The 27,973-nt window shown below is 44.7% G+C and overlaps 1 protein-coding gene across 2 annotated transcripts in view; it reads right to left on the bottom strand.

Annotated features, from left to right (window-relative positions):
* KIRREL3 (kirre like nephrin family adhesion molecule 3) overlaps positions 1-27,973 on the bottom strand; it is a 578,853-nt gene that overhangs the window by 480,908 nt on the left and 69,972 nt on the right. The gene's annotated exons all lie outside the window — the stretch shown is intronic.

The following is a 27,973-nucleotide window of genomic DNA, read 5'->3' on the forward strand; positions in this document are numbered from 1 at the left end:
CTATGGAGCCTTGTTCCAGTGGTCTCATCATCCTGGAGCATGCACAGGGCTTTGGGGCTATTTGGCCTAATAGCTGGTCTGCCAAAGGTGCTGTCATTGATGCCGGCAAGGAAATACCCACTGTGGGGAGGGCTCTAGATATCCTACAAAAGAAATCCAGTTCCTGGTGAGGTGGCACACAGTTTTGTGTCTTTGTTAGAGAGGAAGAGGATCCCATTGCTTAACATTTCTGGCTTACACTTATTCTGATTCTTTGGACTGAATTAATCTATTTGAAATATGTGCATGCACACACGTATATGCACATATTTATGGGATATATAGTTGCTTACGACTTTAAAATGTATATTTCTTATGAAACTAGGTTAAAGTTTTATAGAGGGGAATGTGAAAGAATGTACTCATAAGTATATCCCCCTAATGTAGTGAATTTGTTTAACAAACATTTGTTTGGTTCTTGCCATGTGTTAGGCAAGGCGCTAATCCCTGTGGATACAGAGAAGTGTGCAGCCAAGTGCCTCTCCTCCGGAGTCCACAGTCTATTGAAGTAGATGAATGAGAAAACCTACAAAGTATGTTAGGAAGCAGACAGGATGCTGGGCAAACACTGGGACACAGCTCCTTTCCAACATTCTGGATGGAAAAACCTAGTTCTTACAGGACTGTAATCAAGGAAGAGATGCAATTTTGTATTCTGTTTTCCTCCCACTTGTGTTTTAATCACATTTCCTTCTGAGGTTACATGGTTGCACCCTCATCTCTCAGAAAGGCTTTTCTTTAAATAAACAGAGATCCGGATAGCAAAATGCTACCATCCAATGTCTTCGCCTATATTTATTTCATTACTTCATCTGAATAACACTTTTTTTTTTTAAAAAAAAGGAAGTCCAGGGTCCTATGACCTTGTGAAATAAGCAAAAAATTGTATCATTTACTCAGCAGCACATTGTACCTCTGCCTATTGTTTTCTTACTTGTCTAATTATTTAAAAAAGAATAGCTGTGGTAAAGCACTCTCTCTTCGGTAAATATGCTTTTGATTTAAGAAATTATTATAGAAAAATGCTGGAAGCCTTGTAGTCATCTTTGCTATATTTAGAGGGAAAATAATGTCCCTCTGCAATTACCATTTGGTATGAAGTTTAGGCATTCACATTTTCTTTTCTTTTTTTTAAACTAATTTTTTCCTCTTTTTCTCTGGGTTAACAACGCAGGGATCATAGTTGCACAATTATTAAAAAGAGGCCACTTAAATTCAACCCTCCATGGATACAGTGTCTGTGGCAATGTTTAATTAGAGATTAAAATTGAGGAATTGAATAATTGAGGTTGCTAATGAATTTGAAAACTCAGCAAAGCAAGGAGAGCTGAGCGTTTTTCCGACTTAGCTTTTCTTTCTCTAACCCTTTTCTCATTTCCTACTATTATCACATTTCTGGCCTTGACTGCTGAGTTTATTACTACCCATAACCCTGGCCTAAGTGGAAACAAAAAAGCTGTAGCCTCTTTGCTGAGCTCATGGTGACATTTGGTCTATTGGATTTATGACATGTTCAGAAGCTTGCAATTGCAGGAGGCTGACAATGATGAAAATGAGATATGTTGGGCCACCAACGCTTTCTGTAATCACCTTAATAGGTCAACATAACAATGGATGTTGCTGGTGGGAAAAATAAGAGGAAGGTCCTAAATCAAAGAATATTTAATGTATGAGAAGTTCTGTTGCTACCCCCTCTAGGGAGACAGGATTATTTGGGTACCTTGCTTGGTAGGCTTGCATTAGCTTCAGGTGCTCAACAATGAAAGTAATCCCTTGGTTCACCCTGGAACAGAACCAACTCTTTACAAGGTGACCCTATAATAGCTATCCCCTTGGTAGATAGCACATCTCAATTCTGGCCTGGAGGTAATTCTCAAGTAGGGATTTCTGCATTGGGAGGAGGCCAGATTACAAGACCCTGAAGGTCCTTTCCAACTCTAAATTGCTATGATTTTATGAAGATGGCATAGAGCAAACTGCCCCACTCTAAGAGGACCATCCCCTTTGAAGCCTCCTTTTAGCACACAGGTAAAGTTTTCAGGACTATTTTTATCATTTGGACACTGAACTTCAGATGATATATTCCAAGTTTCATTTAGCACAACATATAGATGGTAAACCATTCAAGGTAAATGTCTGTATTTTATGGCCCGAAGCCCCCAAACTCATGATTATTTGCTATTTTGCCATTGCTGGTTAAATTGGATCTTGAGGTTTACTGCATCTCTGACTCCAATAAGACAGATCACCAGTGGGGATAGCACAGCTGATCAAAGGAACCTGCTCCAAAGCCGTGTTAACATAGCAGATATTTGGTCACAAAATCTTGTATGAATTAGAAGTCATTCCTAATAACATTTCTTTAAAACTTCTTAGCCACACTTCTTAGCTCAGCTGCTGATGGCTTCCTACTAATGACTTTAAATATATGTTTTTGACAGCAGGAAAAGAAATCATCTGTCTTACAAGGCTGTTCTTACTTATATCAAGAACGATCTGTCTCTTGCTACAGTTTAGCACAGCTATAGCTTGGGGGTAGAGGGTCAAAGGAGGAAGTATGCATAATGTACATGTTTAATCTTGTCTCTTCTATTTTTATCCTATGTTCACTCAATATTTGTAGCATTCTCTTTATGTCTGTAAACATCAATGCTATTCCTCAGAGACATTAAGACCCCAGAGAAGAGAAACTGTAAAAATGTTATTTGACGGTATCTAGGACAACTCCAAGTATAGCTAAATATATAATAAATAGTTGACTACCCATGATGGGGCTGCTGCTGCTGCTGATGACGATACAGAAATAGTGGGTAACGAAAATTCATCTTCAGATGGGTATTTGTGGCAATGCTTCAGAAGGGAGAGAAGTTTCAAGAGACTGGGTCATTCTCTGGTTTGGCAAAAAGGGCAACATGATGGTTGGTGTCTATGAAGACAGCTGTGTGTCATCAACAGAAGGTTCTGATACTACACAGCTCAGCTTGTAGAGGAGGAACAGGGCTTGATTCCATAGCTTCTCTACTTGAAGGCAGGGCTTGGCTTACCTCCAATAAATTACCTTCCATGGCAAGCGGAGGGTGGGTGATATTTCTTAGTGAAGGAGATGCTTCCACAGGGGGCTGCAAGCTGAGGGGCTGCACCAGGTACACAGACTTCCTGGGAGTTGATGGGAAACTTCTAACCTTCAACTGCCTTGTTTTCTCATTTACACAATGCTCTCATGGGGTAAAGAGCCCTAAATAATTGCAATGCATCAACTTGGCAGAGAGCTGCACATTAGGTAGGCCTTTCCACAATGTCTTTCTCATTAAGATTCTAAGCCCATAAGGCAATTTGTGGCATTACTGTTCGTTGCTCAGGGGTCAGAGGGTGGGGAGAGGGACCTTTCTTTTTAGGCCTTATCGAACCTGTCCCGCTTGTGACCTGCAAGAGCATTGCAAGCCCCATCCTGCACAGTGGCTTGGTGTGTGATTCAATGTGCTAAATGGCATCTCTCCATTCTCGAATCTGTCTGGCCGTGAAGCCTTAACAGAACACGTCGCACTTACCTGGGTGAGATGGAATTATTGTGTAGCGTCACAGCCTGACAACACAGAGAGACCTATCTACCGCTGCCAATCCGGGCGGATGGCTAACAAGCACACTGGGGAGAGCCTCCAGTGGGGACATGACTCCCCAAAGCGCTTCAGGTGTTACTTTGTCCACACCTGGCCATGCAAAATTCCTGGTGCAGCAGAGCTAAGTGAGGATGCACGGAGGAGATGAAACAGGCTGACAGGCAGAGCCATTCTATTTGGGGTTTGTCTACAAAATTGTCAGTTCAGGTCTCCAGGTCAAAAATCATTTTATCTGCTGAAGCAGATGCTTTGTAGAACAAAATGCCAGGCCGACTTCAAGGCCGGGAGGTGTGCAGAGCCCCAGGCGCCGATCACACTGCAGCAGGCTCCAGCCCATCCTGCCCCTCCCTGAATTCCCTCACTCAGAGACAGGCTCTCTTTTCCTCTCTGCACACTCCAGTTCCCTGGAAGACTCTCTGACGGCTCCCTTTCTGTGGGCTGACCGCTCAAGAAGCAAGACGTGGCTCCCAGCCTTGGAAATCCAAACCTCACGCCTTGTGTGACTGCAAAGCCACCTTTCATTGTTTGCTTTCTTAAAGTGAAGCATTAAAAGGTAGGGAGGTGTTGGGAGAACTGGAATGATCAATCTTATCAAGAGAGGGAAACTGAGGCTTAGGGCATGGGAGTACTAGCAGCAAGGTTACTCCCAAAGAGACACGTTACAGCCCCTACCAGATGGCTGAACCTTATTTTATTGCTGCCTCTGCCCAGTAACTTTAATCTCCCTCCAGCAGAGAAGTAGATAGGAACCCCCCCCGCCATGAAAAACAGCGTTGTTTTTTGTTTGTTTGTTTGTTTTTGCTTCAGATCTCATTTCCTTTCACTGTTTTTTAGCATGTATGGGAACATTATATTCACCAAGAATCAGGACTAGCATTAAACAGAGAAGATGTGAACCGCACGCATTATAAGACAAATTAGATCCCGGAAGTCTGCACTGTACTCGGATCCCCAGTGCCTCCTCTGCAGCCCACAGTGCAAGGCTGCCTGTGGCTTCTTCCTGGGACGCCTGTTCTGCCTCCTGAATGGATGGCTTTGCCTGTCTGAGGTCCATGAAGGAAAGCCAGAGTGGCTTGGCTGAACCCTACATTTTCTTTTTCTGTGTAATTCTATTCGATGAAGAAAAAGCATGAAGAAAGATTCATTGTTTAGATATCGAAAGAGAGGAGGGAAGCAGACCTAGGAAGGAATCCTTAGTTTCCTTTTGTTATACAAGGACACTGCTCTCATGCATGCTAACCCATTCCTTGTGGGGCCCACCACACCACAAATGAATCAAGCAATAAAGGGTCCTACTAGTACCACCGTCAGAATATCTAAATTTTGAATTAAAACTTGGTTGAAATACGAAACTACCTACCTTCCATTTGAAGTGTCCCTTGAACTCTTTCCCTAGACCCCCACTGATTGAATAAGGTGAGTGAACCTGAGCTCCAGGTGCCTCCCAAGTCCACTGTGAAGATGCCCTGAACACGATGTGGAACCTAGGCGAGGGAGGGGTCTGTATTTTATCAGATCATGATCTGTGTCAAATATAGTTATGAGTATTTTCATCAAAGAATATCATAGTTTCCCCCACACTTTGTGATGGCTGCGATAGAGAGGAAATTGAAAGGCAGGGTCATTTCCAATGGCACACAACACAGTGAGCTGTAAGAAAAAAATGTCTTGCAGACGCCAGGCCAGGCAAAGAGAGTTTTGCTGGAAGGACAAGTTGAAAAGCATAAGAGAACTTTGGCAACCACATTTTTTAAAAAGTATCTACCATTTGCTCAAAAAGCGTTTTGAGTACCAACTATGGCAAGGCTTGGAGCTAAAGTCTAGAGCTATAAAGATCAATCCATCTTTTCCCTTAGTCTAATGGGATAGACAGGCCTTGAGGACAGGAAATGAGACTGAAGTGACGAGATGGACACGAAGCCAGCAGGACAGGGCCCCTGCTGCCCTCTGGCTCATTTTGCTCCAACCACACTGAACTTTTGAGACCCCTTTCCTCCGGAGGGTCTTGGCATCTGCTCACCCTCTGCCTGGAATGCTCTTCCCCTGGGATCCGCGTGACTCGCTCCTCACTTTCTCCAGATCTTTACTCATACATCACCTTTCAACAAAGGCTTTCTTGACCACCTCCTGTGATGTCACACCGCCACCCACAAGACGCCCCCCAGATTCTTCCCTGCTTTCTTTTCCTCGATAGCCTTTATCAGTACCTAACATGTAAATCTGTTACTTATGTTGTTTACGATCCTGCCACCTCCCATCAGAATGTAAGTTCTATGAAGGCAAATATCTGTTTTGTTTACTGCCGTATTTTCAGTGCCTAGGCACATCATAGACACTTGATAAATATTTATTAAATAAATAAATCTAGGTGGGCATTCCAATTCATTGCTTTGATGTTCATGGACGCCAAGACTAAGAGATCTTTATGATCATTTCATCCAACCAAAGAAAGGACTCTGAAGCAGGACTGCTTATGTTCAGAACTGGCCTCCATCTCTTACCAGCTGTGTGACCTTGGGCAAGTCACTTTAACCTCTCTGTGCTCTGGTTTTCTCATATGCAATGTGGGGACAATAATAGTGACTTCTTCACAGGGTTGTTGTAAAGGTTAATTGTAATTATTATATAAAATACCTGGAACAGGGCAAGGCATAGGGTAAACGTTCCAGAAACATTGGCTATTACTATTAGTATTATCAAGAAAACTGAAGGTCACGAAAGATAAGTGATTTGCTCAAAATCACAAATTCATTCATTTAACAAATATTAACGGGCTTCCTATATACCAGAAACTGGGGATTCTGCAACAGATTAAATATAACAGTTTCTGCTTTTATGGGACCTATAGTCTAGGTAGGAAGATAAATGTTGAACAAAGACTCAGGCAAATATATGCAGTCATCCCTCGCTATTCAAGGAGGACTGGTTCCTGGATCCTCTTGGGTATCACAATCTGTGGACGCTCGAGTCCCTGATATAAAGTGGTGTAGTATTTGCATATAACCTAAGCACATCCTCCCGTACACTTTAAATACCTAGATTACTTATAATACATAATAAAAGTATGTGCTATGTAAATAGTTATTTAAATTTGTTACGTTATTTAAAGTTGTTATGTTAAATTTGTGTTACATTTTATTGTTGATTTTTATTTTTCAAATATTATCTATTCACAGTTTGTTGAATCAACTCTGAAGGTGCAGAACCCAGGCGACACGGGGCCAACTGTAATTGCAATCTGAATGACCACCGTGAAGACAGAGGTCACCATGACCATGAAGTGTGGGAGACCTAATTTCTCTTCTCAGGCAGGGAAGGAATGGGGTTGGAGAGGGAGGAGTTCATGGGAGGTGTGGCACTAAAACTCAGCCTCCAGCCTGGGACTCTTTACGTTATAAGTGTGTGGTTCTTGGATCAAGTGTGGACTTCTTCACTAGCTTGAGAGTTCCTCAAGGCAAGAGAGCAAGGACACATTGCGCTCATCCTTGCATATCTGTAGCTGCACCTCAGGCAAGGTGCCCAGCTCCCAGGGTATCCACAGAGTGAGAGCCATGCCTGTTGCTTCAGCGCATGCTAAGCACCAACTCTCAGGGCATGGCTCTGAGGATGGGAGAGTGTTCTGAGTTGAGATATATACCCCCACAATACACCCCATGGGTAATTAACAACCGAGAAAGGGCTCTGCTGAATGGAGTCACAACAGCACCTGTCTCTGGTTTCCTCCACCCGTTCAGCAGGCCAGGAGTCTCTTGGGAAGCCTATCCGAGAAGAGAGAAATGTCCTTTTCTCTCCACAATCCCAGGAGAGGCAGAATCTTGACCTCAGAGATGAGCTTTTGCCATCATTGTCTCAGCATTCATGAAAACAGTTGTGCATGAGGCTGAAGCACCGCCATTATAAAAAACTTGGTTAAAATATGGATTAATCCCTGGGAGGGTGTTATGCAAGATTCAGATATATGGTCTGTGATATGGATAGGATATATTTTTTTATTGCAATAATAAGTTTCTCAACTCCTAATGGACCCTGTATTAACTGAAGATGACAGGGAGCGAGGGATGGAAAGCGGGCAATTTGTTAAGGTTGCAGAGCAGCAGTTCCAGGGTTGTAAAAGATAAAACATTTCAGAGTCATTAAAATCAGCCTAAATTGTCTATCTGAACTCAAAGCAACAAACCCAACTTGGCCCTGAGTCTACCACCAGCTATTTTTTTCTTTACAGTGTTTTAATTCTCTTGGACTAGACACACAGTTCAATCTTCTACTCCCAGAAGGACCAGAGCTTTGACAAGACCAATCTCTGGACTTCCTGAAGGAGGTGGACTTTGAGTGCTCAAGCAGTGAAAGGGAGGCAGCCTTTGATGGACACATAGTCCTTTCTAGAAAGGCTCTCACGTGCAAGAAGAGGCAGCCAAGGTACAGTGGGCTGGCTGGAGAGAAGGGATCACTGGGGGCAGTCTTAAGGCCTTTTTGGGGTTGGGGCCTAGTGGGTAGAAAAGATCTTGAAGCTTCTGATCGGGACTTCGTAGTTGTCTGTATGAGCCAAGAGGAGCATAATGAGGATTTGAGGACTATGGTCAGACTCATGAGTTAGTGGGTAGTTCCAGTGAAGAGTCTGGCTACTATTTGCTAAGAGCTTACTAAGGCCCAGGCTCCATGTTGAGGGATTTTCATAAACTAACTCATTAAATTCTTACAAGAATCCCATGAGGTAAATAATAGTATCTGCATCACATGGATGAGGAAATCGTGCAAGTTTCTCCACCCCTTTAAGACTCCACGTCACATAACCAATAAGGTAGCTGGACTAGGGTTCAAACCCCAACAAACTAACCTACATGAATGTGTTAGCTGGGAGATGCCCCTCTTTATTCTGATAGAATGCAGTAAACTCCCACATGTCAGGCTCCATTCACCTGCTAGGGGCAATATTTCTGATGGCAGGGACTGCCAAGTATCCTTGCTGTCAGCTGATGTCAGCAGCAGGAAGGTCCAGCAGTGATGCTGGACTAGACCCCTGGGCTTAGCAGTGAGCAAGACTGAAAGACAGATGTTCTTATTGCTGGGGGAAGGAAAGGTGGGCTTTATAACACCCTCTGCACCTGCCCTGGGCCACAGGGACTCTTTCTGCATTTTATCTTCTGTGGAGGAGAAAGTCACCGTGAACAGAAAGGGTTGGCACAGAAGGGAGTGGGAGGGAAGCAAGAAGCAGCCCCAAGCTTCAAGGGATGACACAGAGAGAAAGAGAGGGTGGTGCTGGTGATGACAATGATGACTGCATATTTCTAGACATGGCCTCTCCAAGTAGGAGACATGGGCAGAAAGGAGGCCGGCAAATGAAAAGCAGCCACCATGCTGAGACTCTTCTTTGAAAATGGCATTGTTTTCAAACTTAGAGAACAGTTTCCCGCCCTGAATAAAACACTGACATTTGTCTAATTAAAAAACCTAATGGAGATTTTGCAGACAGAGGGAAGCCGCCAGTGCATCTGCTGGTGAAGTCTCCATATGGCCCGATCCAATGTGTACTCTGCTGCAGAGATAGAGCAGCACTCTAGATTCGAAGCTGCCCAGCCATTAAATTACCTTCATGGCCTCACTGGCCACGGACCAACAAGGCAGGAAAGCTCAGCCCAGATTTCTGCTGTGCGCCTCCTCTCTCCCTGCATCAGTAATGATCTGGCCTGTGGACCACCCCTCAGGAAGTGTTAGCAGCAGGAGGTTATGGGAGAGAGGACAGTCAGGAAGGACTTTCCTCTTCTGGGCCCCAGCGGATGGTGGGATGTGTCCATAAGAACAGCATCTGGGACGACTCAGTAGAGACTGGGAAGGAAGCCCTGCAGAGAAGCTGCCAGCCCACATACTCATGGAGAGGCCCAAATCGTCCTTCAGACCCTTGGCAGTCTGGAAGCCTAGATGACGTGAATCAAGCCTCTGGCAAGGACAGCGCAGTGACCAACCCTCTTTTCAGAAGGACAAGGTGGGATGAAAGCACAAGCCATCATCAGCATGGCCACCTCCCTGAAGATGTGCAGATACCCTACACCTTCAAGCAAGCTAAACTGGCCCAGAGTGGCTCTGAGGACCTGCAGGTGCTGCCCACATGTGCCCTGGGCTGGTCCTCCCTCAGCTCCTGCTCCTGTCTTCACCTCCCTGGGCCGTGTCTCTCACCTTTCATGGTAATTCTTCACTTCTCTCCACACTAAATACCCCTTTCCATCTCACATTCTTCCAACTGGTTCAGCACTTCCGATGGCTCCAGTCCTAAGCACCACTCATAGTAGGCATCAACCAAGAACACATCGCACTCACCTACAAAACAAGCAACCCACCATGAGCTGTGAGATAGAAATAACTCATCTTATCTATTCATTTGGAATAAGATCCTGATGAACAGGAGAAGGGAGAAGAGTTTCACCTTCCTTCAAGAGGCCCTGCTGGGTAGCAATGGGGCTCCTACCCCTGCTGTTCATTATGTTTCTGGGGTCTTTGTTTCAAATGTGAGGCACAACAGAGCATCCCATTGTACCAGCCTAATTACCAGCCTCTCCCTCCATCCCTGCCAGCATGGCAGGTGAAGCACAGCCGAAAGGAACTTGGCATGATAATGGAACCTACTGATGAAATTTCTTGACCACTACTGGCCATTCATGATCATAATTACCAATGATGCTTTATCATGATGACAGAGGAGGGCATGCAGAGTGGTGACACCTGGGGTGCACCCATCAGTCTAAGTTCAAGAGAGGAAATGCCTTAAGGAACCACCTGGTCCCTTGAAGAGACTCAGCTGAGTACATGTAGTTACCAGAAGTGGCTGTTAGGCAGATGAAATGTACAATGTTCCTCTGGCCTTAACTACCCAAAGATTAGAATGCTGTTGTTCTACAACACCTGGAGCTGAGGCTGGACAGTTGAGCACACATCACCCGTCTTTCAGATAGTTCATGAGATAGTTCGGGTCAATAGTGATTACAGGTGACACACGGTTTTCCAAATATGGTTGGGGAAGGAGGTGACTCCCCAAAATCCATTTCATTTCTCTTCCATTGAATAGTGGCAGTATTATTTAGGGAAATGACCAGCTCACTGGATGAGTCAATTGTTCTCAGGGCTATTTAACCTCCTCATCACTATGCAGTTCAGAATTGGGCTAGTGACCTTTTTTAGACTAATGAAATGCAAGAGAGGATTGCTGAAGGGTGTCTGACCCATTATCTCACTCTTAAGAGAGAGGATGTGAAGCCACACAGTTTTTCCAACTGACTGTAAATGCAGGATGACCACCATCAGCTATCTGATGGCCATGAAGGAGGCTGGCCTGGGAAAAAGGCAGTCCATGAAGAGGAAAGAGCTAAGACAAAGACAGAAAAAGAGACCCATTGCTTTCGTCGAGCAGTACCTAACCTAACTCTGACTTTCTGTTTACGCTAGTCAACAAAATTCCTTATTGCTTTAGTCAACTGGAGTCAGTTTCTCTTATTGGAAGCCCAAAGAATGCTTTCCATAAGAAAAAGTGCCTCCTCTTAAGTCTGCTTGGAAAGAGACTACCATACCCGAGCTGAGTGAAGAAGCTTCAAAGTGGCCTGGCAGAGTAGAGTGTGGGTGGAGTCTGGGGACTGCACAGTGGAGGAGGGGTCTGTGTGGTTGACACCTCATCAGTGTGCTTCAGAGGAAGCTCATTGCTAGGCAGCACATCTGTCCAGACACATGAACAATAGATCACCCCCACTCCACCTTGAGGGCAACAAGTCAGCAGCATTACGGTGGATTGTATTTTGTTTCCAACTATTTGCCAGGACAGCATCAACGTTTGCTTGGCTTTGTGACTTGCTATGGCCAATGGAATATGAGTGAATGTGATGCCACATGTGAGCAGGTGCTTTGAATGCAAGCGTCTGATTTGGCTTGGCCAATTCCTGCCCTCTGTCATGAGAAAGGAATGTCTCGGATAGGTGCTATGCCTGTGGCCAGGGCCCTAAAAGGAAAGGGCACGTGGAGTAGGGTGACAGCTGACCCACAGCTCACTTGTGACATGAATGAGGGAAAAACATTTCCTGTGCTAGGTTACTGGGATTCTAACATAGAAGTGTATACAAAACAATACTCTAATTCCTAGGACTGTAAGAGTGATTTCGAAGATAAAGAACAATGAGACATGGTTTCCATTCTCAGAGAATTTATAAACACAGTAAGCCCCAGAAAGAATTATAGAGAGTGCAGAATTCTAGAATACCTTGCCCACACAGAGGAAAGGAGTATACTAGCTGGGATGGCCTACAAGAATGGGAGAATGGGTGAGCGCTGGACGGCAGTGGATAGAGTTAACAGCAGACAGGTGTCACAGCCTGAGCTGAAAATTCGCAGCTCACCTTGTCAGCTGGTCTCATGAAAGGAGGGGCATTGAGAATGCCTGGGTAGCATATACCACTTTTTCTTCTGTCTGCCAGAGGCAAAGATGCTCAGACTTTCACTTTCATGTTTGAATGAAAATATCTTAGTGTACAAATTATCACTTTACAATTAATTATGCAGAGCAAGTAATACACATGAGACCTCAATATTATGACAGCTTGGAAATTTACTGTTTTCGAACTTAACATGCAACAAGTCTTGCCAAATGTACGTTGAAAAGTAGCACGAGATTAGACAATTAACATTTTAATTTTGTATATTCACAACACATCTGTGGGTCAGTGTAAACACCACAAACAACTTGGCAGACGATGTCAAGTTGACACCCCCTAAGACTCTGACCTTAAAAACCAACGCTCTTTAATTAGGCCTTTCCTTCCCCTCTGCCTTTGGGGAGAAGAGATTGTTATGAAAAAAGATACGATTACACCATATTGGAGTTCTCCAGGCATCTCAAATGGTTTGGGTTTGATAAAAAACAGCAGATTTCATTGCTGGAAACTTCCCTCCAGAATTTGTAAGCACCATGTGGATATCAAGGGGAATTTCATCAGAATGTTTCTGATTCCTTTACACTTAAATCATTAAAAGATTTTTGAGGGTTTTTGAAGTCCAATAACTCTCCTGAGCCCTTCTTCCCTCCGCCCCCAGCATATTTTTCATTTCTTTTCATTAAAATTAGGAAATTGAATTTCAGGTCTGTATTTTTTTTTTTTAAGCCAGCTGCTTGTAAATAATGGTGGCTAAGGATTGAATCCCCAATTCTAAACATTCATCCTGAGATCCATCAAGCTGATGAACATTTGTGTATCCTCATCGGGCCCAGATCTCAGACAGGAGAGACGTGGCCAACTGTGATTTGAGAAACGAGCTCAGGCATCATAGGCTTCCCTTGCCTCTCTGTAGAATCCAGCTTTGTCCAAGCGAGACAGTATCATTGACTCACATGAAGAGGGTGGAACTGTAGTGTTGGAAGCTGAATGAGCACTAAAGTGCCACTCATCCAACTCTCCTGCCCTCATCAGGCCAAGGCTCAACTTTGTATTTTTTAAATCTCTTTGTAAGTTCTCTCCTGGTAGCTGATAACTGTTTTAGTCACATTGTAGTCAACCCATTCTTTGTTATTTCTGACATAAAGTGATCTTACCTTTAGGTAAGAGCATTTCACATTCTCTTATTCTCTTAACAGATCTGAACCAAATCTTGAAATGGGTCACATAACCATTTGCAAATGTAAAAAAAAAATTCTTCACAAAGGTTCCAGTCTGGATATAGGCTTCATGACAGCAGGGCCTCATCTGCTCTCTTCATGCAACTTCCACCAGACACAGAACAGTCTCCAGCACATAGTAGATGGTGCATAATATGTGTTGAATGAATGAGTGAATAAAATTCTAATCATATGTAAAACATATTCAACCTTTCACAGTGCTTCCACACCTAGTGATTAATAGCGTTCTAATGATACCCTGAATGAGTGGCAAAGATAGAGTGATCCTTAGATTATTTATAAAGCAGATGAGCCCAGATACAGAGTAACTTAAGATCTCATGGCTGGTCAGTGGTCAAACTGGAGTAGGTTTCAGATCACCTGATTCTCAGAATACGCTGTTTTCATATAGACCAGTGCTTCTGAAGGTTGAGTTAGGCATACATCAGAGTCACCAAAGGATTTATTAAAACACAAATTGCTGAGCCCCACTCTCAAAGTGTCACTTCAGTAGGCCTAGGGTGGGCCGCCAGAATCTGCATTTTTAACATGTACCCAGGTGATGTCAGTACTGCCGGCCCTCGGACCACACTGTGAGAACCACTCAGAAAGGCCATAGTTTATGAACTGCAAAATAAAGGAATACGAGAGAGAGAGAGAAAGACACTTCTTAACATCCGCCAAGACTATGTTTAGAGTATGAAACTCAACTGATCAGTACAAAAAGCCAGGCTGTGTGATTTAATCGCAGAAGCTTTTGCTATCCATTAAAAAGTAAACAAACAAAAAACCTACTAATGTAGATCATGGGACAGGAAATTCCAACTCGGGGGTATTCTAACTTAGAATGAATGTTAGCTGGAGTCTTTCTGAGTATGAATTTATGTTTCAAAAAGAGATTTTGGAGCTGGATAAAGCATTAGTAATGTGGTCCAACCTTCTCATATAAACACCTGCAGAAAGAAAAGGGTTAGAAGGGTGATGTGCCTAGTCCAGTGTCCCAGGCTCTCCTCATGCCTGATTCTTCAGCTGTAAGGCATAATCAATGGTGGGCAGGATGTCCCCCAGCTTGGTTCTCCTGCAGCAGTTTCTGCAGGGATGGTTGGTCACCCTATACCTGTCAAATTCTTTTAACTTGTACACCAATGTTCATTGCAGCAGTATTCATAATAATCAAGAAGTAGAAGCCACCCAAGTGTCTAACAGATGAATGCAAACACAAAATATGATATAGTCATACAATGGAATATCATTCAGCCATAAAAAGGAATAACGTTCTGATACACAGTATGATAAAGATTCACCTTGAAAATATTATGCTAAATCAAATCAATCAGACACAAGAGGACAGATATTGTACGATTCCACTTATAGGAAGTATTCAGAATAGGCAAATTCATACAAATAAAAAATAGATTAGAGGTTATCAGGGCTGAGAAGGAAGGAATTGGGAGTTATTGCTTAATGGGTGCAGAATTTCTGTTTAGAGTGATGAAAAAGTTCTAGAAATAAATAGCGATGATGGTTGCACAACATCACCAATATAGTTAATGCCACTAAACCACACACTTAAAAGTGGTTAAAATGTCAAATTTCATGTTGTATATATTTGACCACAATAAAAAATTAAAAATAAACAAGGAAAAACCTGCAAACAACAAAAAACTTTCCAAACCACTTAGCACCTCCATACCTATCCTGCCTCCCTTAGAGCACTGCTCAGTTGTAGGCTGTGTGGGGAGCGAGTAATGATCACCTGGTACTATCTGGTTTCCAGTATGAGGTGCTTCCACTCATACTAGAAACCATATACATATACCACAGACTAGAAACCATATACTAGAAACCACTCACGCTAGAAACCAATAGTGAGGTGGTTGCCACTCTTTCCACTGGCAACCAATACTTTTCTGCCACCCCACTCATTGTCTAACCTTAGGCATGGACTTCAGAATTGAGGTGGTGTTTCTGGAGAACAGGATGGTAAAAACAGTGTCATTTCCGTTCCCTCCTCCACTCCAGTGGCATGCTCTGGAAATTGTTGAGCTCGATTTCACTTGGTGTGTGCATTTCTGTTCCCTCCTCCACCCCAGTGGCATGCTCTGGAAATTGTTGAGCTCAATTTCACTTGGTGTGTGATGACACATCTTACAGTGACAGAGCAGAATTTAGATGCTGTGACTCATCTCTCCAAGCTGGGTTTCCATAGGACTCCGCACTGATCTCTGGCATGTTTCTTGCTGCCACACTGATCTCTGGCATGTTTCTTGCTGCCTGAGAAACTGGTTTTGTGCATTCTCAGAAATACGAGATTGGCGCATAATGATATGCACGCCTCTCAGAGGGAAGACAGAGACTCACGGTACGGCAGTTGAAGGACACATGACTTGAGGGAGATGGATGTTACTGAGGCAAAAGAAATGTTCATCATCTACTCGCTCATCATGATGCTTCCCTCCCATGTGCCTGTCCAGTTGGGCCTCAGTAACATCCCCAGATGCTGGGCAGATCCAGTGAATCACAAGCAAGCAAATACACATGATTTAATAGTAGAAGAGAAGACTTTGCCACACCACAGTACCTCCCCCTGCATTTATTTTGGCAATTTGGTGCCGAAATATTTACAACAGTGCTTTAGACCATCCAGGTAGTTTTAGCGTAAGGAGTGAAGTCTTTGTAAACTAAGCTGCTTGTTCTCTGACTGGGTGATAAGCAACCTTGTGGTAGAGGGCAGTTACCGGATTGTAATTAACTAGCTGAATTATTACGTTTTTGCATAAACATTCTTCACCATCATCCACTCATGACATAGGTTAGGTACATTTACATAGAGAACTAAAATGATACATTCTCTGCCTCCTAGGAGTTTATAATCTAAGAAAGGGATTGCAAATACCTAGAAAGGCTATTCCATTCTTCATCCCTGTGCCATAGCAGACATTACTAATCAAGGATAGTGCCCCTTTTCAAAATATTTTCCTGCATTGGATGTCAGGCAGCGATGGCTATTCAATTGCAGGGTGTGCACGGCCTTCCTGCTGTCTGCATAGTATAAAGAATGGGGAACTAGCTGCCAAGACTTTCCTATGACACCAGATGGGGAATGTATTGTTACACGTATTGTAACAATGTAACAATATTGCTCAGACCCAAGGCAATATGGTTTCATAACATCATATGTTATAAAATATAATGTATTGTTACATTATATTATATTATTATATGTATCATATATGATATGTATGTATGTATTATGTGTATTAATATTATATATAATATGATGCATTGCTACAGACCCAAGGAAATATGATTTTATAACATCAACTTAGGTTTTCATACCTTCCAAGTGATAAATACATGTGTAATTTGTAGAATTAAGGCATAGTGCTTTCGTGGGTTTCCATAAGCCTGACTTCTCAGTGTGGCTGCTCCCATGTTGTGGGTGAGATTGAGCGCTGCGGTAGGTGCAGCCATTACTAATGTCTTTGCCCCTAAGACAGGAGCATGCTGGGCCCCTTGGTTAAACACTGATCACAGCCACATACTCTCCTCACTTCCTCCTTTCTGTAGTTCCAGTTGAGTAATTAAAATCACTTCTGTTAAACTAGCGTGGTTGGCTCAATAAGCCAAGGGCAAGCTTACGGATCTGGAGGATGGAAACTACTTTCAACCTTGGTAGTTCTGGCTGTGGTGAGGAATAACAATTAGAATAATTGATAATCAGGTCCTTGATGTCCAGTCACCATCCAAGGCCTGCAACACATCAGAGGCAAGCCCCATTCTCTGGCTGGAGTAGATAACAGAGCTGGGGTTGGGCTATTCTGGTTGCTTAACCTGCAGTGGCCAAGGACATGTTTCACTTTAGTGACGCCAGTTGTGCAGAAGCTTTTGAACTCACACAGTCAGTTGAGGTTCTTGTCGTCTTGGAGAGAAACCCTTTCCCTGATATGTGCATAAGCATAGGGCTAAATAGGTGTGCATGACTTTCAGATTACATGCAAAGAAGTTTCAGAGGTTAAGAGATCCAAAGAGGACAGATAGGATTTGCTGGAGCAGGCCTGGGGTAATACAGAATATTCTAGTAACAATAGTGTAACTGTGCTTCTACAGTATTAAGAGTAACAATATTGTTACAAAATAATAGTAGGATACTACTAAGCAGTAACAATGCTACTACTATCACTAATTGTGTGTCATTTATTGAACAATTGCTACATACCTGATATGATGCTAAATGTGTTTATAATGATAGCATTTAATTTTATTATTTAATTATATCATGTAATCTTCATATCCACCCCATGAAGTACTTGTCATTCTTCTTATTGTACAGATGAAAGCTTTCAAAGATGAAGTAATTTTCCCAAAGTCAAACAGACAGGGGGTGGCTTGGTTAAGAATCTGCCCCCAAAACTCATGCTCCTAACTACCATGTCTTATTGCCGTTGCACAATCCGATATGCTCTCCCACAACTGACTCTATCTATAAATGCCTCTTTTGTTTATATCACCATAAGATGCATCTTTAGATCCCAAGAGGTCTATTGATTAGGCAAAGATAAATGCTCAGGACCATAATCATGCTCTCAAATCATTGAACCGAAGAACAAAAGGTGGAGTTAAATCTCGCTCAATGTGAAGATCCTCACTGCACTGTGGAATTTAGTCCATTTGATCTGGAGGTGGGATTCCAGTTAAAGAAATCTTCATGTGAAGAGATACTACTGCTGCTCACTTTTTCTTGCCAGGCAGTGTCAGTACTCTGTTTGCCTAAAGGATAAATTCAGACACTTTATTTTTTGCCCATAGCGTCCTATTTTTCCTGATCTTACTTGGCTATTTCTCAGGATGTGTTTTAAGACAGATATATTCTTGGATCTCATTTTAACCTTCCTCTTTGGTCTCTCTACTTTCTCCCTGTCTTACAGACCCCTGTACAATCAGCTCAGACTCCACGGTCCATCACTTCAACCCTGTAGTTACATCCTTGTCCTAACATCGTACCTTCCTAGAAAACCCCGTGCCTGGGTCACTTTACAATTGGCCTTCTCTTTGCCTGATTCCAGGATGCTGAGAGCTGCTAGACACTCAGATTGGCCCTTGTGATGGTTAATGTTAGGTGACAACTTGACTGAATCATGTGATACCCAGGTAGCTGGTAGAGCGTTATTTCTGCGTGTGTCTGTGTGAGTGTTTCACGAAGAAACTGGCACTTGCATCTCTCTCACCCGCTGTGGGCACAGACCACCAAATCAGCTAAGGTCCTGGATAGAACTGAAAGGGAGAGGAAGGGCACATTCTCTCTCTCTCCCCTGGAGGTGGGGCACCTTCTTCTCCTGCCCTTGGACATCAGCACTCTAGCTTCTCCAGCCTATGGACTCTGGGGCTCACACCAGGGGCTCCCCCAGATCTCAGGCCTTCAGAGAGTTACACCATTGGCTTCCCTGTTTCTTATGCCCTTGGGCATGGACTGAGCCACATTGCTGGCTTTCCTGGGTCTCCAGCTTGCAGATGGTTTATCGTGGGACTTCTTCATAATTGTGTGAGACAATTCCCCTGATAAACCCCCTCAACCCCCTCTTGTATCTATCTATCTATCTATCTATCTATCTATCTATCTATCTATCTATCTATCTGTCTGTCTGTCTGTCTTCCTATCTATTATCTATCTATCTATCTCTATCTTCCTATCTATCTTCCTATGTATCCATCTATCTTCCTATCTATTTACTATCTGTCATCTATCTATCTATCTATCTATCTATCTATCTATCTATCTATCTATCTTCTATCTTTCTATTATCTATCTCTACCTATCTTCCTATCTATCTTCTATCTATCTATCTATCTATCTATCTATCTATCTATCTATCTATCTCTATCTTCCTATCTTCTCTCTCTCTTCCTTTCTCTCTCTTCCTTCCTTTCTCTCCCTCCCTTCCTTCCTTCCTTCCTTCCTTCCTTTCTTTCTTTCTTTCTTTCTTTCTTTCTTTCTTTCTTTCTTTCTTTCTTTCTTTCTTTCTTTCTTTCTTTCTTTCTTTCTTTCTTTCTTTCTTCTTTTCCTTCCTTCTTCCTTCCTTCCTTTCCTTCCTTCCTTCCTTCCTTCCTTCCTTCCTTCCTTCCTTCCTTCCTTTCCCTCCCTCCCTCCCCCTCCCTCCCTCCCTCCCTCCCTCCCTCCCTCCCTCCCTCCCTCCCTCCTTCCTTCCTTCCTTCCTTCCTTCCTTCCTTCCTTCCTTCCTTCCTTCCTTCCTTCCTTCCTTCCTTCCTTCCTTCCTTCCTTTCTCTTTCTTGTCTCCCTAGTTAGCTATCTCCATCGGTCATCTATTGGTTCTGTTCTTCCCGTGAACCCCGGCTAACGCAGCCCCGCTTGTCACATATGATCTCCCACCTCAAGTGGCCCCTCCATGCTGCCTCCAGCCCCTCTGTGCCTCTGTGGTCAGAGCATCCATTCTCCATGAAGGCTGAATCAAACCTTCTCTACTTTAGAAACTTTACTACTGCATCTCCTCACCCCCACTCTCAGTAGACGACTTCTTCCTGCTTCTTAGAGGAAACAGAAGCCGATAGAGAAGTATTGTCTCCGTGTCCATCTCCAAACTCATCATCACATACCTGATCTGTGCCCACTCTCCCACTTTCCCTGCCCTTACATGAGAAGTGTGTAATGTTCCCTCCCACACAAGGTGAATTCTTCCATACTCCATTGGTGCTGCAGACCCCCTTCCCTTCCCTCCCACTTCTAGGGACCTTGTTCTGTCAAGTTTACCATCTCCCCTTCTTCTCAGTAGAGAAAGTCTCTAAATTATGTTCAGGTCTCTCCCACCCTAAAAACAAACAAAAAGCAGCAGAAGCAGCAGCAGCAGCAGCAGCAACAACAACAACAACAACAACCTCCCTTCACTCCACTTTCCTCTGCAGCAACTGTCTTATTTTCTCTTATTCAATACCAAGTCCCTTGAAAGAGTTCCTTGCATTTTCCGGACTCATTTATTACCCACTCTTCCCACAACCCACAGTGCTCTGGTGTCCAGGTCTACCCTCTTCCCAGATGGTTCTCTCCGAGATTGTGAAGGGCCTCATCACTCTGAGTCCCTGTGGCCACCAGGCAGTCTTTGCATTCCTCGAGTCAGTGCCCTTGCACCAAGCATTCGTGCCCTGGCTCTCATGGCAGCATGCCCTCCTGGTTTTCCTCCTCCTCCTTCTCTGGATGCTTCTGCTCAGCTTGCCTTGTGGACCTTCTTCTTTTACCTACTTTTTTTTTTTTTTTTTTTAAGACAGAGTCTTGCATTGTTGCCCAGGCTAGAGTGCAGTGGAACGATCTTAGCTCACTGCAATCTCTGCCTCCAGGGTTCAAGCAATTCTCCTGCCTCAGCCTACCTAGTAGCTGGGATTATAGGCGCCCACCACCACGCCCAGCTACTTTTTGTATTCTAGTAGAGATGGGGTTTCATCGTGTTGCCCAGGCTGGTCTCGAACTCCTGAGCTCAGGAAATCCACCCACCTCGGCCTCCTAAAGTGCTAGGATTACAGGCGTGAGTCACTGCACCCGGTCTGCCTACTTCTTAGGTGATGGTGTATCTTGAGAATTCTGCCCAGATCATTTGCATAATCATAGAGCAGGTTTCTCTACTGAGCTCCAGCCCTGGGTACCCGAATATTTACTGGACATCTCTACTTAGAGGCTTCATAAGTAATTGCAGCTCAAATGTGTCCCAAATGGAATTCATTGACTTTCCCCCCAGACCTTCTCTTCACATGATCCTGATGGGGCGCACCCACTTGTTCAACCCAGGGGCTACAGCATCACCCAAGGCCTCCCCATCTCCCTCAGCCCCTGTGACCAGTCACTAACTTTTAAAAATCTTGCTCCTGAATATTGCTCCTCTCTCTATTCCCAGTACTTGTCATAGTGCCTTGTAGACACTTGATAAGCAGTGGTCTTATGGCTTGTAACCCAGGCAGCTCTTGATCCTGTCCCCTGGGTTCCTTCCCCATTTCCCTGGCTCAGGCCACCATCACCTCTGACCTGAATGCATCCATGCAACTGGTTTTCCCATCTTCAGTTTTCCCTTCTAGCTCACTCACTCTCCACACCACAGAGAGTAATCTTTCGAAGCACAAATGAGGTCTCATTCTCCTGCTTACACCCGTCAGAATGCTGTCTCCCAGCACCTAGCATAGCACCAGGTCCTTATTAAGTACTCAAAAAACATGCGTTCAATGAAAAAATAATTGGGATCTAAAATAAAGAGGATTTCCAGGCACACAGGAAGTCTAACACCCGTTAACCCTGTGCCATTATTGTACTTGACCATTTGCAACAAGGAACATCTTTGGCTTCACACAACCGATCCACAGACTGCACTTGAGCTGCTGCTGACTCCCTCCCAGAACACGGCCCCAGAGTAGCCTGGATTTAAAGGCAGGGCTGTGGGGGGATTTGGAAGAAGTGTTAAAGAAAAAGGAGCAGCTTTGCCCTATTAAAATCCCTGCCTTTCCAAGCAAATATGGCTGCTCCTGAGCTCACCCTGGCTTCTGCGATTGCTCGGCTAAGGTGATTAACTGGATGCCTGCTGTGTGCTCATCTCTGCCCCATTAACACCCTCACCCCAACCCTCCTGGTTAGCGTCTCTGATGTTGAGAATGAAAGTTGTTATTAACATGATTCACTCCCCAACAGCATGAATATTTGGTGTGACTGTGGCTCTGTGTATGTGTGTGGGTGTGCACGCTTGTGTGTTGTGTGTGTTGCAGTGGAAGGTTGGGAAAAAATAAAAAAATAACAGTCCTAAGAGTTACGCCCATAGGGTGAAGGGAAAAGGGGTGCTCACACCCTTGTTCTAGAGAGAGATGCACACTTTTGTACAGCTTCCTCCTCAACATAAAAAGGTGTGGGGGTGTTGGTCACAGGACGGTGCAAAGCCCTGCAAGAGTTTGGCTGGTGCACCTGCTCTTCTGTGTCTCCACCTGCCACACACCATTGCAACCCACTGGTAACAAAAAGGTTCCCTTCCCTTCCCCAGGCTGTTGGTGCTGTGGGATCTAACATGCATGTGTCCTGACGGGATGAGGGAGCGGGCACACACATGGGGCAGCGTGGTGGCAAAGGCCCTGCTCTTCTCCAGGATGCGTGTGGTGGAGCGGGGAGCCTGGCAATGAGGAAGGGATGGGACAGTGATCAGGAAACCTTCATGGCTGCCCTATGATGACATAGGCCTGGAGACACAGAGGCTGCCTGAGGACGGCTTGGGGGATTTATGAACTAAATGGAAGAGGCTGTCAGGTTTGAGCTGAGCTCAGCATGAGGGCTGAGGAGAAGAGCAGATGTCAGGGACTGGGAGCTTGGCCAGCCCTGCCCTCTCCTCCTTGGCAGTATGTTTTCCTGTTGTCAATGGCCACCAGCCGTCCAGCTTCACTCCCCACTGGGTCCATAACTGCCAGCATCCTGGAGCCACTCCCAGGGACTGGGTTAAGGTGAGAACATTGGGGTCACCTCTGCTGCCACCTCCCACCCTCCCCACTCCTGCACTTCTCTCTGGCCCCAGGCCCCAGACAGCATGGCGGCACTGCAGCAGCCTCCCTACCAGCCCAGGTACCTGCTTTCTCCATCCTCTCCTGCCACTGCCTGTCCCCAGGCACTCCTTCCTCCTTTATCTGTGACAGTCAGAGAACAAGGCTTTCTGCCAGGTTGACATCAACAGCAAACAGACACCCCCGGATCTGAGACATCCATGTCCAGAAACATATCCCATCCTATGTACTGCAGTGACTCAGTCATGGGCAGAGACACCTGGCTCTCTCCCCATGATGTTCTTTATATGACTCACCACCACACCCCTCTGCCTCGAACCCCTCGCCCACACAATCACTTTGGGCCTCAGCCCATCACTCCAGGAGTGGAGGAGATGATTGGTAAGCAGAACGTTGGAAGAGCACACTCCCTGGCAACAATGGAGAGGTAGGAGGCAGACAAAAACTTGGGGCCTGGCACGCCTGGGTTTGAACTCTGGATAGACCATCTACTTGGTGTGTGACCTCTGTGTTCAGTTCTTTCTTCTGTGAGACGGGAAAAGAGGATCTAGCTAGTGGGTTGTGGGAATGAAAGTTAACATTAAGCATTCCTAACACAGTACCCCACATTGCCATTGACTGTAGTTATGCTCATTTGAATATTTCCCTGTCATGTGGTAATGAGCAACTCTCTTAGGAGCCATGCACCTTCCTCCCTGGGCTCTGCCAAGGTAAGTCACGGCTCTGAGAGACTGCAGGCAGGCTTCTCAGAGGAGCTGGTACTGTAAGGGGTGACTCGACTGGGCTCCTGTCTCTACGCGCGTCCCTTGCCTTTGCAGAAGCCTCTCGCCAGCACCCTTCCTGCCCTGGTGACTTGCTGCCAGAGCTCCTCGTGGAAGTGTGACGGAAGCCACCTGGCAGGAGCCTGAAAGGAACAGTAAATCTCCAACGAGCACGCTCCCCCTGCTCTGTGGTTGGGATGCAGCGCACGGCCAAGCAGCGTGGAAACCTCTGATGTTGGGTGGCTTCTGAATACTAAAGAGGGCGAGGAAAAAATGAAAGAAAAAGGAGAAAGATGTCTTGGTCCGAAGTTTTTCTAATCGCTATGGACTTTTCCCCCATTTTAGTGGATTTGAGAGAGGGTGTAGAAACAGGAAGAGAAAAAAATCAAAAGCAGATTATTACCCTGAGCTGCTCTTCCTTTTTATCCTGAGCCATGACAGCATGGCTCTCTGCCTGCCCTATCTGCATGCTAACGGCTAAGGCATGATGCAGGCAAAATATTGACAATCGAGCTGAGATGGTAGATTACTTGGATCTTGAAAGGTAGAATCAATTAAAAGAAAGCTTTCCACTCACTGGCTAAATTAGCTTCTGGAATAAACGAATCTGTCTTTCTTTTCATTGACCAGAATGTGCTAAGGACAGCTGAGATGGGGTTACCCAAATGACTGAAATGACAAGCTCCCAACTGCAGCATGTGGCCCCTGGGGAGCAAGCGCACACACACACACACACACACACACACACACACACACACACACAGACGCACATGCACACAACACACTATGCACTTGGTACACAGCGGTTACTCAATGAATATTTGTTGAGTTTATGATTTTGTGTGTGTACACACTCATGCTTATGTATCTTACCCAGTTATATATACAGCATTCTAAAATTATTTCAACTTTGCAATGCTAGGCGTGAGCTCTGCCAGGCTTCTTTTGAGTTTCTACCAGGCTTACATTTTTCTTTCTCTCTTTATTGTAACAATAATACATTATTTTAATAAATACAAAAAGGAAAGGTTTCCTTTGACTACTCTGCCTTTGGTCTACTTTTACAGAAAATGTGGACATTACAGAAAATTTTACAGAAATGGGCTTTTTACTAAGCCACCTAACAATAGAGTAGAAAAGTAACCAAGATTTCTAGTGCTTCTCCCCTCCACCCTTCACCTCCTGAACCTTCAGCAGCATTCACAGAAGAACCAAGCATAGGAATGTGCTTTGATATCCACTTGGGGCTCTCCCACATTCTCAAAATCTCAAGAGTTGCCCTTCTTAGAAGGTGTGGCCTTGGAATGTGGAGACACAGCACCATCCAGACAAGGCCATCCAGGAAGGAGGTCCTGCACATCCACCTTGCAATTCACTTAGGCTTTGACTCTTTGGGGATCTACAGTTTTAAATAGCTTATGATGAAACCTCATAACTTTTTCATTTATAAATGGAGAACTTCAATGAGGAAACAAATAAAAAACCAGTATTTGTTGAGTACTCCTGTGCTTCTCCATGCTGGTTGGAGGCTCCAAGATGGTGTCTCACAAGGAGTTCAGAATCTAATGTGCTCAAATCACACAAGTCATTGTCATAAGTGCTACAGTCAACGCATTTTAGAAAAGAACCCAGAGAAGAGAGATTCGCGCTGCATAAGAACTTCACTGGCCTTAAGGATGTGCAGGAGTTTGCTAGGTAGAGAAGAGATGGGATAGATCTCACCAGTGGGAAGATCAGGACAAAGCTCAGATATCTGGATGTGCACCCAGTGTTTAGGGAATGGTGGATGTGGGGTTAGAGCAGGGGTTGGGAAGCATGGTCAGAAATGAGGTGGAAAAGTTGACTGGGGCCAGATGTCCTTGGGCCTTGAAATCCTTCCTACTTCATCCTTTAGGCAACGGGCAACGATTCCCAGACTTAGGTCCAGAGGCTGGGATTGCCCTGATCAGGGCTGGCTTTGGAAAGACAGCTCTGAAATTAGAGCAGGGAATGAACTTGAGAAAAGGGGCCCTGCAGGTGGACACAGTCATGAGTTGGAGGCTGAAGCCCGGGACCCCGACATAGTGGCGAAAATCAGGGAAAAGGCAGGACTGGGGTTATTTCAGAAGTATTAGCTATGCTTGGGGGAGATCAAGGTCTCAGTTAATGCAAAAGACCTTCACCTGCATGACTGGGTGGAAGAGGATATGTTTTAATGGCCATAAGGAATAGAACAGAAGTAGAGTTTAATTTTTTTTCTTTTTAATGCTGGTTTGTTTTGTTGATTGGTTTGGAGGCAGAAGAGGCCATGAAGGAGAGGGAAGAATTAAGTTTAGGTTGTGGTGCTTATGAGCTATGTGGATGGTGGTATCTAGTTTATTTCTCTGAGTTTGGTAAAAGATTAAGGCCAAACTATGGGCTTGGGAGCTGTGAGCAAGCCCACGATTGGTCAAACTATGAGAATGAATGGATGAAATAAGTCAACATGGACAGAAAGAAAGAGTAAAAGAAAAGAGAGAGAGAAAAAGTCAGAGATAGAAAGACAGAGGTCAAGTTCAGATGTACATACCCCTCAAGGATGGTCAAGTTCAGATGTACATACCCTTCAAGGATGTGGGCAGGGAGCTGGGTTTACAGAGTGGAGAGGACACATTCGTCAACTGTGACTGAGCATGGTCAGAGGGAGGAGAAAAGGCACAAGAGAGAAAATCATCTTGCAAGCTAATGGAGAATAGAATTTTAAGGAGGACAGAGAGGTCAAAGTCTCCAGCAAGTCAAGTGACATGATGTGGTCACAGCATAGGGATGAGTCCCAGAGCCTCCTCCGGGGTCCAAAATGTAGCTAATGATCCGAATGAAATCTAGACAGGGAGTCAAGGCAGGGAAGGTATAGGCTTGTGAGTGCTGAGGGTGTGGACAGCAAGAGAGGCGGAGACTCAGAGTGAAGGGGAGAGGCGTTTTGTGTACAGAAAGAAGGAGGTCAGTTCCACATATGCTGCTGTCTGGGATGCAGAATTTTCTGACTTGCCTAAAAAGACCAAAACACAACCTAAGAAACAAAAAACAAATAAAAAATAGGACACTAAGAAAACAAAACCAAATAAGACCACGTAAAAGCCAACAGAGGCTCCTCAAGCCAGAGAGGTGCCTGACCCAGCTGTGCAGCAGCAGCCAGACCCAGAGCTCCATCCAGGAAGTAGGCTGCCGCAGCGAATCGCCCAGACCTGGAAACCCAAAATCCAGCCTGCCTGGAGTCCCCGTGGGTATGAAAGTTCCTGGAGAATCTATTCATGGCGTCCAATTTCCATTCATCAGGCTGCACATTTGCCTAAGAGCAATTCCACGCTAAACATAACTCAGCCCAGAAAAATGCTCCTCCGCGCTTTCTTTCCACTGCTGAATTTCAACTTGGCTTAAGTAACACCATGTGACATAACACAAAGAGGTGAAATGAGAGCTCATAATTGCATCAGAGGGCTGTGGGCGAGCCACCCCACCCCCACCTCACCGATTCCTAACTACACTTGAGGGAGGAGGAAGGAGGGGTGTGTAATTTGTTCATTTCTTACATTTTATGGAACACTTCACTTTGCTTTCAGCATAATTATTGTTGTACTTTCTGCTGATTCCCGTTTGCTGTGCTTAAAAAAACCTCTTCACTCCCCCCTGCACACTTTTCTTAATGCATTAAAATTAATAACTCGTAACAGTGACCTAATTTGCTTTGAGTACTGTAACTCAGGGTTGTTGTATGTGTGTGTATTTTTTTTTCTTTCCAGATCTGCTAAACCCTTGACATGTTACTGTGGTAACAGAAGCAACTTGGTAAGTTTCATGAATGAACCTCATTGTGTTCTCCCAAGAAAGCCCTCTCTCCCACCATTCTTTGCAACGTTTGGAGCTCACCCTTGCCCGTTGTGCCCATATTCAAGGCATTAGAATTGGGCTGCTCCAGACTGTCTCCAAATCCATGCTCAATCCCCATTATCTCGCTGCCCTACTGCGGAGGTAGCTGCCAGTCTGCCCTTACCTTTCCTAAATGCTGCAGAGCTCTGTGTCAGGAGGGTTCCCCTTCTCTAAGAAAATATACTTTCTTGGTTTAAATCTTCTGCCCTTCCCTGCCATGCCTGTCTGGGCCTTCAGCTAAGGAAGCCTGCTGATGATAGGAAGTAGGTCACTGGATTGCTTCATCCCCTGGCTACCACCTCAGTCCAAGCCACCAGCTTCTTCCCCAATTGTCTCCCTGCATTCCGCCTGCTCCCCCAACTCCCTCCATATCCAGTGCAGTTAGAGGGGTCTTACTAAACCAGGTATCTGGTTGTGTTACTGTTCTGCTCAGTGATCTCAGGATTGTGTCCTTACCCCTGCACACAGCTGACCAGGCTCTTCAGAGTCTGCAGACAGGGAGCTGTACTTGCCCC

The sequence above is a fragment of the Macaca thibetana genome, chromosome 14, assembly GCF_024542745.1.
Source record: "Macaca thibetana thibetana isolate TM-01 chromosome 14, ASM2454274v1, whole genome shotgun sequence".
In the NCBI taxonomy this organism is placed as follows: domain Eukaryota; kingdom Metazoa; phylum Chordata; class Mammalia; order Primates; family Cercopithecidae; genus Macaca; species Macaca thibetana.